The sequence below is a fragment of the Rutidosis leptorrhynchoides genome, chromosome 10, assembly GCF_046630445.1.
Source record: "Rutidosis leptorrhynchoides isolate AG116_Rl617_1_P2 chromosome 10, CSIRO_AGI_Rlap_v1, whole genome shotgun sequence".
NCBI lineage: Eukaryota > Viridiplantae > Streptophyta > Magnoliopsida > Asterales > Asteraceae > Rutidosis > Rutidosis leptorrhynchoides.
This window is the reverse complement of record NC_092342.1, coordinates 114712501-114730370: the sequence shown is the minus strand read 5'-3', so window position 1 is coordinate 114730370 and position 17870 is coordinate 114712501.

Sequence of the window (17870 nt, the reverse complement as noted above, 5' to 3'; positions counted from 1 at the left end):
ATTGCTTCGGGAACGCTTGGTGGCTTGGATGAGGTAACATTACCCTTGATGGACTTAGGAAGTCCCGAGAAGTATTTTTCCAAGCGCTTAAATTCGGGGGTGACCATGGTCGGACACATAAGAGCCAACTCCAAAAACCTACGGTTGTAACTGTTAAGGTCGTTCCCTACGGCCTTTAACTGCATAAATTCGATTTCCATCTTCTGAATTTCGGTTCTCGGACAGTATTCCTCGATCATAGCACATTTAAATTCTTCCCAAGGCGTAGCATACGCCTCATCAATTCCTTGCGCTTGGGCCATGGTATTCCACCATGTAAGCGCGCCATCAGAAAGTGTGCAAGATGCAAATTTCGTTTTGTTAGCTTCCGAACAATTGCTAACCCTGAATACCGATTCCAACTTTTCGAACCATCGGGTGAGACCAACTGGTCCCTCGGTGCCGCTGAAGTTATGCGGTTTGCAGCTCTGGAATTTCTTGTATGTACACCCATTTCGAACGGGTGGAATAACCGGTGGTGGTGGCGGTGGAGCTTCGAGATTTCTTTCTGCTAGGGCTGCAGCGACCCGTTCGTTGATCATGTCCTCAATCTGGGCGGCGGTAGGTGTGGTTCTTCCATTAGCCATGGTATTCTAAACAGAAATTTTGACCCAAGTCAAAATCCAGCATGCAAGTAGTAGTAATACAGTATATAGTGACTAACATGGAATCAAAACATCACATGTTATTAAATAATGCATCTAGGTACAAATACCACAGAATCATCGTACAGCAATGTAAATAGAACATCGTACAAGAATTAAATAACGCAAAGTTCCATTCATTAATAATAATAAGTTTCATACATCTGAATAAGTTCGTACAATACATATGAAATACATGAAACTATGTCTAGATTACATCATGAAATCTAAATACAAGGTCCTACGGTGAAGGCGGGTGAACTGCTCCTCGAGCCAACTGCTCCTCGAGCTCAGTGACTCGAGCTCGGAGAGTCTCAATCTCCCTCATCAGTTCCTCGTTAGAGGGAGCTGGTGGGGCAGGCGGTGCAGGTGGGGCGGGTGGTGCGGGTGGTGCCGGTGGTGCTGATGTAGATGGTTCGGCTCCGGATGTAGACGGTACGTCCCTAGATGTAAGTGGTGCGTATCTGAATCTAGGTGGTACGGTTCCAGGAATAGTCAATACGTAACGGGGAACCTTACGTATCTGTGGGTCGGCAGGGTATGGCACAACTCTTTTACGAGTAGTAACCCTACGTCGATGTCCAAAAGCATCAGTAAAAACACGACCTCCATTCACCCCTGGAATGACGGTGCCATCGAAACGGTACCGCTTCTTCGGCGGGGTGGAGGGTGCCTGAATAGGTCTATCGGCAGGATCCTCATCATCGCTGGAGTCGTCAGATGAGGTGTCGTCTGAAGGAGCATCGGTGGAAGACCCGTCGTCTGAATCATGTGGTGGTGACGCGGGTGGCGGAGGTGGTAATCCGAAATGTCCGAAAGCGGCCAACATCTGTCGGTGTCGTCCTGGCGTAATCACGGCTAGGCGTCCGTCGGGAGTGCGTCGGCAAGGTGTGCGCCAGTGATTACGGAAGGGACCTTCCCCGAACTCCGCGGGGATCTCCATACCACCAATGCGAGCCAGTTGCCTCGGGGGTCTGGAAGCAGACGCTGGGGCAGGTGCGCTAGAGCTAGCTCCAGAAGTAGAAGCGCCGGGATCGCCAGTGGGTGTCGGGGCCGGGAATATCGGCAGCAGCAGCAGCAGCAGGTGCAGCAGTAGGTGGAACAACGGGGTCTGAGCCTGTACTGCCCGGAATGTCAACAGGTGGAACGTCCAACATCTGAACAAGGAAAAGTAAATTTTCCCTGTCAGTAAGCACGCAAATAATAGGCCAACAGTTTAAATCATGTATAACAGTAAGTAGCATGGCAATATCGGCAAATCGTATGAAAGTAGCATGCAATCGGAAACAAGTAGCATCATGCAGTAGTGATATCATATAGTAGCATACGGCATATAGCAGTAAAAGTAAGCAGCAGCATGCAGTAAACACAGCGGAAACAAGTAAACTAGCAAGTTGTAGATTTGTCCTATTAGTGAATCATACTCGGGTCGGTCTTAGACTCACTAATGCAACCTAATTCCCTACAACCAATGCTCTGATACCAAATGTGAAACCCCGTACTAAATCATCATGTACGGACCATCATCAACAGGATCATTACAAGGTTAAGTACTATATGCGTTTTCAAAACAGAGTTTGCATTCATTAATAAAAGTGACGTCATAACATACGTCGAATGTTTTACAATCCAAAAGTATACTTCACTAAGTAGAAGCATTACATAAGTGTACGTGACCCCAATGGTCATTACATAACATAGTTTCAAAAGTAAATAAGTTTGAATGCAAGATAAGTAGTCATGCGATAACAACTCTAGACAGCGGGTTCTACAGCACGACTAGTAAGATAGCGGAAGCGACTTCAAGCACCTGAGAAATACATGCTTAAAAAGGTCAACACAAAGGTTGGTGAGCTATAGTTTAAGTATAACAGTAATGTAAGTAGGCCACGAGATTTCAGTGCTACAACGAGCGTTCAAAAGTATGTAAAAGTATATGCTTAACCGTGGGCACTCGATAACTAACTTAACGTTTAATGTACCCCATTAAAGTGCACTTCGCAAGTGCGTATAACCTTGAAGTATTAAACACTCGTTAAATGCTAGCGCTACTAGCCCGAGTGGGGATGTCAAACCCTATGGATCCATATCTAAGATTCGCGTTCACGGTTCAAAAACCAATGATTAAACGTTACCGAGCTAAAGGGAATGTTTATGCCGTTATATAACCCACACATATATAAAGTTTAAGTACTCGTGCCTAGTATGTAAAACATAAAGTCCGCATGCATTCTCAGTTCCCAAAATAAGTTAAAGTAAAAAGGGAATGCTATAACTCACAATGATAGTAGTAGCTGTAAAGTAGTAGTCGGGAATGGTGTGCAAGTAACGGTCCGAGTGTCCTCAACCTAAGTCAAATAGTACTAAGTCAGTAAGTCATCTCAAAAGGTTTATAAGTATGTAATTAAGGTCATAAGGGTCATCATCAATCATCATCAAACGAAAGGTATAAGTATGTTTGGTTCATAAAGGAAGTTTTAAAACAAAGGCTGACTTCGGTCAGTCACCATGGTCTCTATACCTACTGAAATAAGGTGAGACCAGTGGCCATGGCTCCGTCTATGAGTCCTTTAAGTGTGGTTAAAATTACAGAAGCTAAATCGTCTTAGTTTGACCGTGGCGATGGTTTAAGTGCGAGTAGGTCAGAATTTTCTGCACAACGTTAAAGGACATAGTGACGAACGGAGGGCCATAAATCCTAAACTGTAACTCGGATGAAGACGAGTCCTAAATGAAAAATTATCTACTCGAAAAGTTCTATCCAAAAATCAAGGTTAGGTCAGCCCAGACCCACGGGTATGTTCCAGAAATAGCTGAACAGAAACTTTTGGACAGAAACAGTGGGTTTTCAAGGGTTCCGGTGATCTTGGTATTTGATGTTCATCATGGCTCTCATCCTTGATGCATATAGCTTCAAGTGTACAACTCATGGATGTATTTACATCATGTTAACCAAGTCTTGACCATCATAACCCTAGTGCAAGTCTAAGACATCAATTTGATGAACCAAAGTTACATCAAGTCCTAGATCTACACACACATGAACTATGAAAGTAATTCTAACTAAGTTTTGACACTAGCAACACAAGTGTGAGTCTAAGACATGTAGATCAACTCACTTAAGATTTGTATGATGTTTGATGAACCAAAGTTTCATCAAAGTCTTAGATCTAACACACCTATGAACTTTAAAACTAATAACAAGTTACAAACTTGAAAAGGAACTTAAGTAAGCAAGATCTTAGGTTGTAGAACTTAGTTCTTAGTAGATCTTGAAGATCTTAGTTTCAAATGTATAGATCTAGCACTTAAGTTGAATCAACACAAGTATGTGAAGTTGTAACTAGCAAGTTACACTTCTATGTCTTGAACTTACAAAGTTTCAAGAAGAATAATCAAGTCTTAACTAGTAAATACTTGACCATGAACATAAATCACAAATTTAACTAAGTAAAAGTGAAACAAATAACTAGATCTACAAGTTTTATGTTTACATTTGTTTCATACTTGAGAAGATCAAACCAAAGTGTAGATCTTAATAGTTCAAGTCATCAATATAAACAAAAGAAAGTTTTGAAACTTATGAACTTGAAAACATGAAATTAAAGTGAACATAAATAAAGTAAGTAACTAGATCTTTAAGTATTTGTTCATATTTGTATCATGCTTGAGAAGATTCAACTAAGTTTTGAATCTTAAGAGTTCAAGTCTACAAATCATGAAAACAAAGAAAGATCTTAAGGTTTATGAACTTAAATCTTGAAAATACATGAATATGGAACTACAAACTAGTGAGTTTGAGTTCATGTTCTTAGTTCTTCAAATTCAAAAGAAGTAACTAAGATCTAAGAAGATTCAAGCTAAAGAGACTTGATCTTACAACAAACAAGTAACAAACAAGCAAGAACAAGTAATAAACAAAAGATGATGATGATGAATTGTTCTTGAAGGGTTACGATTTTGAGAGAGCAAGAAGAAGAAAAAAAAGTTTATAACTTACAAAAGAAAGAGAGAAAGTTGAGAGAGTTTGAGAGAAGTTTGAATGTGTGTGTGAAATGAAATGGAAATGCAAGTATACAAGTATCAAATAAAAGAGAAAATTGAACTCCCATGGTTCCTAGGTGGTGGACGGTTTTTATGGCAAAAGAGGTAGTCAACTTGCTTGCTTTCTAGTGTTGGAGCTTGGTGTATGCTAGGATAAGTAATAAGGTTAAATGCATGGAGAAAGATGCTAGCATGCTTGTAGTACTTTGTCCCTTAATTAAGCTAATTAACCATAATTATTTCTAATGTGATACTAGCTTAATAGAATGGGCTTACAAGTCCATTTAAGTGTAGGGTGGGCTTACCTAGCCCAAGTCTAATAATTAAAGGCCCAAGTTTAATTAAAGATGCAATTTAAATAATTAAAGCCCAAGTAATTAATCACTAACCTTGATTAATTAAAATGATTAATAATAAATAATCATGAATGTAAATAATATTCTAAAAATATTATTTGTGAAGTTTCGTGTGTCGTAGAGACGTTTCGGGCCCTTAAAAGTCAAGTACGGGCAATCATGGAAACATGTAAATGTAATTATATACATTCGTTTAATCACACGTATTAATAATAGTAATTATTAATAAATAAACGTTGGAATTTCCAGGGTCGTTACATAATGGCTTTAGCTGTTTTATTCCGGGGGTTAGCATTTGTATCACTAGGTAGACTTCCCGGTTTTCTTTCACCTATCAACCTTGCTAGGTTACTTACTTCTTATTCCAAATTTTGAATAGAAGCTTGTTGATTTCTAAATGCTTGAGCATTTTGTTCATTGGTTTGTTTCTGAGATGTGAAAAATTGAGTTTGAGATTCAACTAGCTTCGTCATCATATCTTCTAAATTCGGCTTTTTATCATCAGTTTGTGGTGGTTTGTTTTGAAAATTAGGACTTTGCTGATTGTAAGTATTATTGGATACTTGTTGATTACTAGGACCTTGTTGATTGTTGTATGGAACATTTCGATTATAGTTCTAGTTTTGATTGTAAATTGGTCTTGGCGGTTGATAATTATTCTGATAATTATTTCCAGGCCTTTGGTTTATGTATAAAACATTCTCTCTTTGTTCCATTGTTAGTTCAATACTGAGACAATCTTTTGTCAAATGTGGTCCTCCACACTGCTCACAACTAATTCGTATTGAGTGAATATCCTTAGTCATCTTTTCCATTCGTCTCTCGACAGCATCTATCTTTGCAGAAATGGAATCTAAGTCATGGCTAAAATCGGCTCTAGCTGCTTTAGATGATCTAACGATATCTTTTTCTTGGTGCCACTCATGTGAGTGGGAAGCAGTGTTATCAATAATTTTATAAGCATCAGTTTCTGTTTTCTTCATAATAGAACCACCAGCTGCTATGTCTATGTCTTTCCTTGTAGTGATGTCGCATCCTTGGTAGAATATTTGTACTATTTGACAAGTGTCTAAACCATGTTGCGGACATCCTCTCAATAACTTTCCAAATCTTGTCCACGCCTCATACAGAGTTTCATTTGGCTTCTGTGTGAACGTAACAATTTCTCCTTGAAGTCTTACAGCTTTAGATGCCGGAAAGAATTGTTTAAGAAAATTTTCAACTAAAACGTCCCATGTATCAATCGCCCCTTCAGGTAACGATTCCAACCAATCTTTGGCTTCTCCCTTTAAAGTCCAGGGAAATAACATGAGATATATCTGTTCATCTTCAACTTATCTTATTTTAAATAGAGTGCAGATCATATTAAAGGTACGAAGATGTTCATTTGGATCTTCCTTCGGCGCACCACTAAATTGGCATTGATTAGTCACCATGTGTAGAATTTGTCCTTTGATTTCATAATCTGGCGCATTAATGTCAGGTTGAGTAATTGCGTGACCTTGGCCAGTGCGTTTAGCTCTCATTCAGTCTTCCATACTTAGAGGTTCCAGATTCTCCATGATTGAATTTGTTGAATCAGAATCACTATAGGATTCTGATTTAATGGTTCATTCCTCGACAATCTCTGTTTGAATGATTGGTGGTTTCGGAGAAAAGATTAGTGGTTCAGGATCTACGAATTGTCCCTGAATATTCTCCGGATTCTCAATTGTGAGGTCGGGTTCAAAAAATGGATTATCGAAAATTTGAATTGGAGTACTTGGTTGACTGGATGACGATTCTAAAGAAAAATCAACAGCAATGATGTTTGCTAGATGTCTTGATCGAGTTACAGGTGGTGAACGTACAAAAGGTGGTGAACGTTTTGCTCGGTGCATTCACTGAATATCCTATTAGTTTTTTTTTTTTAAAGAAAGAAAAATTATATAAGTTATCCAATTAATAGACTTTTCTGATTTTGCCCACGTTTCGAATAGCCAAAAGATGCAGCAGAGGGGCAGGATTCGTTTGGTCTCAATATAATTGAGTACTTTTTGGCTCCAATAACCCGGTCCACGTACAAATCCAACTATTAGTACGAACCAGAAAATTTTGATGTCTATCAATTTAACCGCTTAAAATAAATTTTCATAAATTAAAGAAATTTAGAGAAGAAGTAGAAAATAAAATCTAAGTCCTAAAACTAGAATAGCGAGAAATAAGAAAGAAAAAGAGCGCGTCGAAAAACGTCGAAAAATAAAAAGGCGAAAAATAATAGGCGTTGAAAAATAAAAATAAGAAAGTAGCGCTTCGAAACTTAAAAAGGAACTAAAAACTAAGAATTAAAAGTTGCGTCTAAAAATATTAAAGCTTAATAGAAAAACTATATCCCAAATGGCAATAACTTAAAAAGGAACTAAAAACTAAAAACGGCGTCGCAAAATTCTAAAGCACCTAGATTTTAGTCTAAAGAAAAAGCACTTAAGGGATTTTACGGCAAAGCCTAAAAATCTAGAAATAAAAATAACTATGGCAAAAACTATGTCTTAAAACTAAATACGAGCGAAAAATACAAAAATTACGCTAAAATAATTAAAAAGAGACAAAATATAAAAATATACTTAAAGTTGTAAAAAGTACAATTTTTTATAAAAATATTATTTTTATATTATTTATTTTATAAAACTATTAATTTTATAATTTATTTAAACTAATTAAACTAAATATATAAATAAAATCTAAAAACTAAACTAAATAATAAATAATTAAAAACCTAATTAGGGTTTAAATAATAATAATAAATAATACACCGTAATTAATGCTGATTAGGGTTGACTGTTGGCGTGTCAGACACACTCATGCGATCGCATGAGTTCAAAGTTACCCAGCCATGCGATCGCATGCGCTAGGGTTTCGGGCCAGTGAGTGGGCTGCTACAGTACGGGCCGAGTGTTTTTATATTTTTTTTTTCTGTTTTAATTTCTGATTTATATAATTACAAAATATTTAAATAAAATTTATATTTTTACAAAAATAAAAATAAAGAAACTTTATAACACTTATATATATATTTTTTAACAAACTATTAGAAATATATAAAAAAAATTTCTTTTTATATTTTTGAATATATTATATTTTAAAAAGTATTTTTACAAAAGCGTTTTTTTTTACAAAAGTAAACTAAAAATTAATAAAAATCTTTTTTTTAATAGCGTTGCGCTTCCGGCGTTTTAGCTATTCCCCGGCAGCGGCACCAAAAATACTTGATGTTATGCGAGGTGTATATGAAATAGCTTATATTTTACTAGGAAAAACTATTAAATACAATACAATTTTACACAAGATATTTATTTATTTATAGAATGAAAATACCTAAACCTTGCTACAACACTTATAGGTAGTGTACCTAATCGTACAGTAGTGTAGTTTTTAGTAAGTCCGGTTCGTTCCACAGGGAAATCTTTTAAACAAAGCTTAACGCTATATTAGTTTTAATTTATAAAAATACAAATATATATAAGTAATATTATTATTATAAAAAGGGGGGTTTTTACCGTGTAATGACCGGTTTGTCGATTTTTAAAACTTTTAGTCGCAGTTAAAACCTAATGTAAAATATTAAATAAATAAAAGACTCAATTTAAAGCGTAAAGAAAATAACGATATTGAAATTGCGATAAATAAAAGTGCGATAAAATAAACTTGCGATAATTGAAAAGTACGATAATTAAAAGTGCAATTAAATACAATGACAATAAATAAAAGTGCGATAATTAAAATTGCAATTAAATATGAAAATAAAGGAATTATGCTTATTTAAACTTCCATAATCATGATGTTTGACGTGTTGATTTTAGTTTATTCTCATGGGTTAATTGTCCTTTGTCCTGGATTATTTAATATGTCCGTCTGGTTTTTGTCCATAACAGTCCATCAGTCATAAATATAAAGTGCGAGTGTCCTCGTCAAATTATCCTTATATCCGAAGTCAAATATTCCAACTAATTGGGGACTTAAACTGTAACAAGGTCTTAATACTTTGTTTAATAATTACACCAGGATATCGACTGCGTATAACCCAAGGTTTTAATACTTTGTTATCAATTATGCCAAGTGTCCTTGTACATAATTTCACCCCTGTTTTAATAATTCCATAGACTATTAATCCATTCCCGTGTCCGGTTAAATGAACGATTATTCGTACATATAAATATCCCGCCCATCGTGTCCGATCGAGTGTATATGGTTATTTATAGGGACGTCCAATTGTAAATCTTTATATTAAAATTAACAAACTATCATTTAGTTAAACAAGTATAAAGCCCATTAATAGCCCATAGTCTAATTTCCACAAGTGTCGTTCTTTTGTCCAAACCCCAATTATGGTGCAAAGCCCAATTACCCAATTTTAATATTTTTAGCCCAACATCATGATTACTTCGGTATTAAATAAGCATAATAATAACTTAGATACTATACATTAAATTAAAAAGGTTGAACATAACTTATAATGATTAAAAATAGAGTAGCGTTACACGGACAGAATTTCGACTTACACCCTTACAACATTCACTAACATACCCTTATTATTAGAATTAAAATTAAAATTAAAATTACTATATAATATAATTACTCTATAATATATATATATATATATATATATATATATATATATATATATATATATATATATATATATATATATATATATAGTATGATGAATGAGGAGAAAAGGATGTGTTTGATGTTCACCAAAAATGCGAGTTTTATAGGCAATGTGGGCTGGAAAAGGGGCTCATGCGATCGCATGAGTTTTGCTCCTCCAGGTCATGCGATCGCATGGCCAGCTGGGGAGGCTGACATGTTGTTGTTTTCTTCTGCCGATGGTTTTTTATAATATAATATAATATATATATTAATTTTAAGAATTAATTATATATTATATTATATTCATGTGCATAGTTGACTTGTAATTTTTAGTCCGTTGCGTCGAGCGTTGAGAGTTGATTCTGGTCCCGGTTTCGGATTTTCGAACGTCCTTGCGTATAATTTAATATCTTGTAATTTGCGTTTCGCGTCTTGCACTCTTGTAATTTTGAGACGTTTCTTATCAATAATTGGAACCTCTTTGATTGTACTTTGTACTTTTGAGCTTTTTGGTCGTTTGCGTCTTCAATTCGTCGAATCTGTCTTTTGTCTTCACCTATTATTATTTAAACGAATATCACTTGTAAATAGAACAGTTGCAACTAAAATCTTCTCTTTCTTGAGGGATAATGCTATGAAATATATGTTCGTTTTTAGCATTATCAGGGATATGGGGTTCGGCCGAATGGCCCATGGGGGAGTCCATGGACTCATTTTTGCTACTAGCGTGGACTCATTTTTGCTACTAGCATGGGCTCAGGTGATCTGTTTCGTGTGCCGTTAACCGTACCGTATTCTCGAAACGTTAACCGGTCGTTAAAACGCAATCCACCATGTTTAATTCATTAAATAAATAATAGATTAAATAAGTTTTTATTAAAGTGAATAATTATTAAAAATAATTATTTTATTAAAATTTGATCGTTTCGCAATCTCGTGAGACCTCTGTTGTAGTTTTCAAAACCGTATCGTTTTCTTAGTATTTCAAAACATGAAATAGGTTTTTCGGCTAATATAATCGTATATTAAATATAGTAGTTCATCATGAACTCAAGTATGCATTTAATTCTACTAAATACACAAAATGAAAGTAAGTACCGTTGAATTAACTTAACGAACAGTTAACAAAACTTAAACGAAAATAGCAAGGTTATTACATCTGTGCATCCGGTTGAAGAGATCAAGAAGCTACAAGACTTACACACACTGAAACACACACTAAACCCTAATCTCTTTTACATTCATGTTCGACCAACAAGAGCTTCAGAGACTGATCAAGGGACTTGTGTACACTTAAGATCAAGCTTAAAGACCTTCCAAAAGACATATCAACCTGATATAAGCTGACTGTACACTGTACCGAACAAGATAAAGCGCAACTATCAGAGAAATTCATCCGCGAAATCAACCACCTAAAAGTTTGTTATGAACTGGCGACCCAGATTATGAAACTGGCGACCCAATTACTGAAACTGGCGATTCAGTTACATAAACTGGCGGCCCGGTTACTAAAACCGGTGACCCGATTACAACAACTAGCGATCCGAAAAAGAAACTGGCGACTCAGGAAATAAAATTGGCGATTCGATATCAACAACTGGCGACCCAGTTAAGCTAACTGGATACCCGGTTAGCATAAATTTGCGATCGGGTTCTTCAACTGGCGACTCAAAATCTTCAACTGGCAACTCATGAATTGAAACTGGCGACCCAGGCTTCGAAACTGGCGACCCAGGCTTTAAAACTGGCGACCCAGTTCACTATAAAAGGAGACCCCGATCGTTCATTTCACATGCACTTCAATTCTATTTCAATTCAATTCAAAGAAACTCTGTCCAAGTACTCTCTAGTTTCTGGCATTTATTAGTTATAATGATGTAATAATTAGAGGCAAAGAAGTCTTATTAGTGCCTCTAGTAGTGTAGTTACGTAGTAATAAAGGAGGTACTTATTGGAAAGCTTTATCAAGAAGCTTATTTACTCAGCATGTCAGGTATCAACTATGACTCCATCTGTATTATATCGAAATGTTATAATGAACGTTAAGCTCATTATAATGAGCTAAATTACTTCTTGTGTCTATTAAGAATGTAAGTTTAGGATGTTTTACTATTGTTGTCGTCTAAATCATTATAAGTGTTTGATTCAATGCTTTATAAATGGAGTGAGTTTTTATCAACTTATATAAAGTTTATCCACTTGTACTGTGCTTAAATCTACATATAGAAGATTTAAGTATTCTGCGTCTAAAAAGCGTACGGCCGGTGTCCCAGAAATTGAAACAGATTAGGCCGGGCACGGGGTATAAGACTCGAGATAAATATGTTTCCAAAAACTACAATAAATACCATGTTGGAGAAATCCGGGGTATTTATGATCTATGAAACTAAAAAACATAACAACACTCTTTCAACAAATGGCTTGGTAAGCAGCCGATGTCATTTTCAGTCAATTGGTAAAGTTTAACAGTATGGACTTGTGGTCCTTGTATAACTGGCTTGATACACATCCGATGTCGTTTTCAGTCAACTTGTACAAGTCCATCAGTTTATATTTGAAGTCTAAAGTTTTTATAAAATAGTAGTTATTAACAACTGTTTTAAATTTAAACGACGAATATATATCACTTTATTCATAGTTAAAGGTCATTCTCAACTATTCAAATTAACCATTACCAATTTAATTTGGTAGGAATAACATTCATATTTCTGACCGCTATTGTCAACAGGTCTAATCTTTCTTGTTACACACTCGCGGGAGTTTCCATAAGAGAATTAAGAATCGAGGGTGGTTGTTGGGTTAGTTTATGTTAGTATCATGGAAACTCTCCATTAATGTAACCCGTATATTTTTATCACGTGACACATTAATTATTTGTGCTTGAATTAAGTTTCTTGGAGATAAATTAATGGATAAATATTTATTTTATAGAATAAAAGTGATAATATTCCACGAAACAATAGTATCGTAATCCGGGTTGCAGCTTACAGATTTAATAGACACGCTTTCATCATATAAAGTACCTCCCTATTAATGTAGTTTAATATTTTAATTATTATTGTTTTTAGAAATTACGAAATAACAAATACCAAAAGATATAAAATATATATTAATAAGAATTAATCTTGATTAAAATGTTAATTGAAAGCAACGACACTCGAGTCATACTTATCCATTACAAACCCTTAACAAAAAAAGTTAGTAATAATACTATGATTTTGTTTACCCCTGCACTTATAAATTACAAACTTGAAGATCTTTACCAAACAGCCCGCTGTCTAAAAAGCCGTGTCAGGTGGTGCGACCGTCCGATATTCCTACCGCTGGTGACAGCGGAAAAGAACGCGACGACTGGAGGCGCATCATTACCGTTTGAAGAAGGTTCGCTCCCAGTAAGTTATCTGGGAGTTCCTTTGGTTTCTTCTAGATTGGTGTATAAAGATTGCAATTCTTTTTGATAGAGTGGAACAAAAAATTGAGGATTGGAAGAATAAATTTATTTCATTCGCGGGTCGGGTGCAACTTATATCCTCTGTTTTATCGACCATGCAAGTCTATTGGGCTTCAGTTTTTATTCTCCTAGATGCTATCATTAAAGACATTGAAAAACTCTTGAGAGGCTTCCTCTGGTGTTAAGGTGATATAAAGAAAGGCAAGGCTAAAGTAAAATCAGATGATTTATGCATGCCAAAGGATGAAGGTGGCTTGAGCTTTCGACATCTAAAATATTGGCATGTTTCTTTGATGACAAATCATATTTGGAACATTATTAATCATAAAGAATTATTATGGGTTTGACGTATTCACATATAAACTTAATGGGAGAAGTTTTTGGGATGTCCCCATAAAGGCAAATGCAAGTTGGAGTTGGCGTAAATTACTACGAATGAGACCATTGATTCGCGAGCATATCGTTCACTCTATTGGTAACAACGACAATACATTTGCTTGGCATGATAACTGGTGTGTTTGCAGCCCTTTAACTGCAGTAGTTCCTGCCCGAGATATTCATCACATCGGATCTAACTTACATGCTAAGATTTGTGATATAGTGCAAAATAACTCTTTTATATAGCCTCTATACTGGAATAATAAGTATCCTGAGATGCAGCATATCTCGGATCCAACTCTTGGAAATGAAAGGGATGTTATTTTTTGGAAGCATACAGATGGTAGTCAGCATGATTTTTTGGCTGGAGCAGTTTGGGATACACTACGTCCCCGTGCAGCAAAAATAAATCGGTTTTAGATCGTTTGGTTTCATGGGTCAAAGATTGAAGACGTAAGAAAGATTGAACCCATGGGATATGCGAAAAGGAGCTTCATTTTTATGTCCCTTATGTGGTTTACTTACTGATTCCCATAACCATCTTTTTTTCGAATACTCATACTCTTCTAAGGTTTGGGAGCTAGTGTTTGAAGGTCATTACATTACCGATTAAAGGATATAAATGGATTGAGGTTAGGGATGATCTGGCCCCTTTGGCTTCGCAAAACAGGGCTGCAGTAGTAGTTGTTAAAATATGCTATGCGGCAACGGTTATTATGAATGGCAGGAACGCAACTCGAGGTTTTTCAATAAACAACATTGGTTGTATGCTCATATATATGATATAATCTTTCAAACTGTCAGGTTGAAATTGTTATCTATTCAATTTAAGGATTCGAATGATGTTGCTCGGATGAAGATTGCATGGCACTTAGGTTAAAAGGTGTCGAGCTGTTTTTGTTTCTAGTTAGTGTGTCTTTCTAGTGGTTGTGTTTGTTTCTATAGCTTCAAACTCTCTGTCTTTGTAATCATTCTTTATTATTTTTAATAATATTCGTCTGGTATTACCCATTACCAACATATATATATATATATATATATATATATATATATATATATATATATATATATATATATATATATATATATATATATATATATATATATATATATATATATATATATATATATATATATATATATATTTGAATGCAGAACTCACGTTTACGTCCCGCGAAAGCGCGAGTTATAAATTAGTATAGTATAGTATAATATAATATAATATAATATAATATAATATAAAGAAAGTGATCCTCACACACCATTTTTTTGATTCATCTACACATAATTTACTATTATAGCCTTAATTATACTTAGAATAATAATGTAAGTTCAACTCCCTATATTAATTTAGAGATATAACTGTGAGTGTATGAGACAAAAAGTGTAGATGGATAAAAAAGTGGTGTGTGAGGATCGCCTCCCATAGAATTAAATAGATAAGAATAGAATAAAACATAACATAACATTAAATACATAACACAACACATAATAATAATAATAATAATAATAATAATAATAATAATAATAATAATAATAATAATAATAATAATAATAATAATAATAATAATAATAATAATAATAATAATAATCTATTTATATTATAATTATAATAACAAACACAAAAATAAATCATATATATTGCCAACTTTTAATCATAACTTTTCATTATAATAAATTCTTCAAATCTTGACCATTAGATTAAACATTTAAAGATTATGACCTCATAAACACTTGTCATCATTGTTTATTTACTCAAATACCTTCACAATACATTTCTTAAAAAAAAAAAAAAAACGCACCGGCTAGGAATGTAACACGGAAAGAAATAAGGAAAATTAGGGTCAATACATATCAATCCATTCTCAATTCCTCGCTCCCTTCTTCTTCATCATCATCATCAAAAATCTCCGAGTCATCGATGTGTATTGGTGCCTTCTTAATCATTATCAAAATACTTTCAGTTATTATACACTAAACTTTGCTATTCTTGGTGTTCCAGAATATCTTGTACATGACAAACCTACAAGAGCTATGTTTAGGTCGCAATCGTATAGAATCTATCAACTTATTTGGGTTCAACTGTATCAAGAAGCTCAGTTTACAAAGCAATTAACAACTTCTATGAAAGGGGTAGAGGTAACTTTTATAAATTTATTTTTAACTGTACCTTCTGTGTACTACTGCAATTGACTTCTAATATTGACTTTATGAGATGTTAATATTTGTTATTGTTAAATTACAGTAGTGGTTTGCTTGACATACACTGTAATTTGTTAATATATTATGAGGTCCAAATATGTATTACACTTTTGTTTGGTTTTCGTAATAGTTGAATTATGCATTAATGCATGTTAGATATAACCCATATGATGAATCCTATCATGAAGACATTGAAGGTAATGTTGTAATATCTTTAGATGATAATTTGCCAAAGAGGCTCTATACAGTTTTGCTTCATTTAATATGATATACTATTTGTTTGTAATTTAAAAGAAATGGTAATTTGTTCACTTTTCTTTGTTAGAATGAATATTTTAACCCATTAAAGCATTGAGAGTGTATGCAATTCAAAAGTACTCATTCATAAGTAAATGGGTCAATATTTCAACCTCCAGTTTCATGATTATTTTGTTAATCAATTGCAAATCAGTTTTCTGTTTCATTGGTTGTTTTCAATTTTTTGTTGGTCCTTTCAAACAAGCATGCTATAATTGCCAAGCAGCAATTATAAGATATTTAGATCTAGGTAGATAGAACAATAGAGTTTAAGGACAACCAATTGTAGTACTTAAGCTAAATTGCTTACAAACCTTATTCTTTTATATTTTGAATAAATGCAGCTGTCAAAGTCCAGTTTAGGAAATTCCTAATGCTGTTGTCGCCGCTGTTGTCGCTACTGATCTCTTTGTTGTTTGTTTTTATTTTTTATTAGGTGAATCGAAGGTGGTTGCTGCAGTTTTTTGACTAAAAGCTGATCTTTGATCTCAATTTCTTGACTGATGCTCATGTACGTATATGCTTTATAGGTCAAAGTGGTGGTTTTGAATTTTTTTTACAAAATGTGTGCCCACTGGCTGTTTCAGAGGATCGCATTGAGAGGACTATGTATAATCGACAAAGAAGTTGTTATTTAACACTCCATGTAGGAAGAAGCCGGTTTTATATGCCACAAAAACACATAAACACAAAAACAACAAACGAACGTTCCAATGGGTTTTGCTTAGGTAATATTTTAACAATTTTTATTCTTTTTGCTCAGGTAGTTGATTTGTGTCGATTTTTAGGGTTCTTTGATGGGCTTATTTCAAGTGTTGGATCTCAATGAACACACGTCGGTTTGTTTGATTATATAATTGTTAATTAGGTTAATGCTTTGGGGAATAACAAATAATGAATGAGAAGAATATATATGAGACATAACGTGCATGAATCGAGAAAGTAAAATAGGTGAAATTTCTGGATCGCACATATGTGGCGCATGTATCATTTTTGCAGCTTCTGGTCAGCTATTATGCAACTTTTTTCTTCTCTTTTTACCTTTTTCATATTCATCTTATTAGGTAAGAAATTGATGTCATATCAAGAGAGTTTATCGGATTTGGAGATATGTGTAAAGATCCACAGTTAGAGTGTCGTTTCTTTTCCAGGTAAAACTGTTACTCTATTTTACCTGATTGTTAATTATGGAAAATTTATATTCACATCTAATAGGTGGCAATTTGTGACCCATTTACTCATTCTGGTGATCTCTATTTTACCTGATTGTTAATTTTCTTAAACATCAAAGCGTTAGGGTTTGATATCCCATTGAATTTACGGAGATCAGGTAAACCCCTAAATTTTTATTGTAAGATTTTCAATACCACAATGTTCGTCGATCAATATTAATATATCAGATTAAATTGGTTTTTACAAGGGTTTTTTGATGAATACCATTTCGTAAATCAAATTGATTAAACGGTTTCGTGATTTAGTAAGGTTTGATTGATTTTTTTTTATTAACCTGGGTATCCAACCTTTTTTTTTTTTTTTTTTTTTGAACTGACTAATCCTAGGGCAACTACCCACTTTGATTGATGAATACATATTTTTTACACTGATAAATATTGTTTTGGACTGCAAGTGTTTTCTTAAAAGCTTGATTGAACTTATAAATGACGCAAGTGTTTTCGTGAGAAAGCAATTAGTTACATGTCTGATACACTGCTCTATAGAATACAATATAATTTTCAATCAGATCCTTTGATCATATGTATAACCAGATGGACGATTTCAAATTTAGAGTCAATTTCGTATGCGTGTCCTTATCAGTTATTATATGTATAT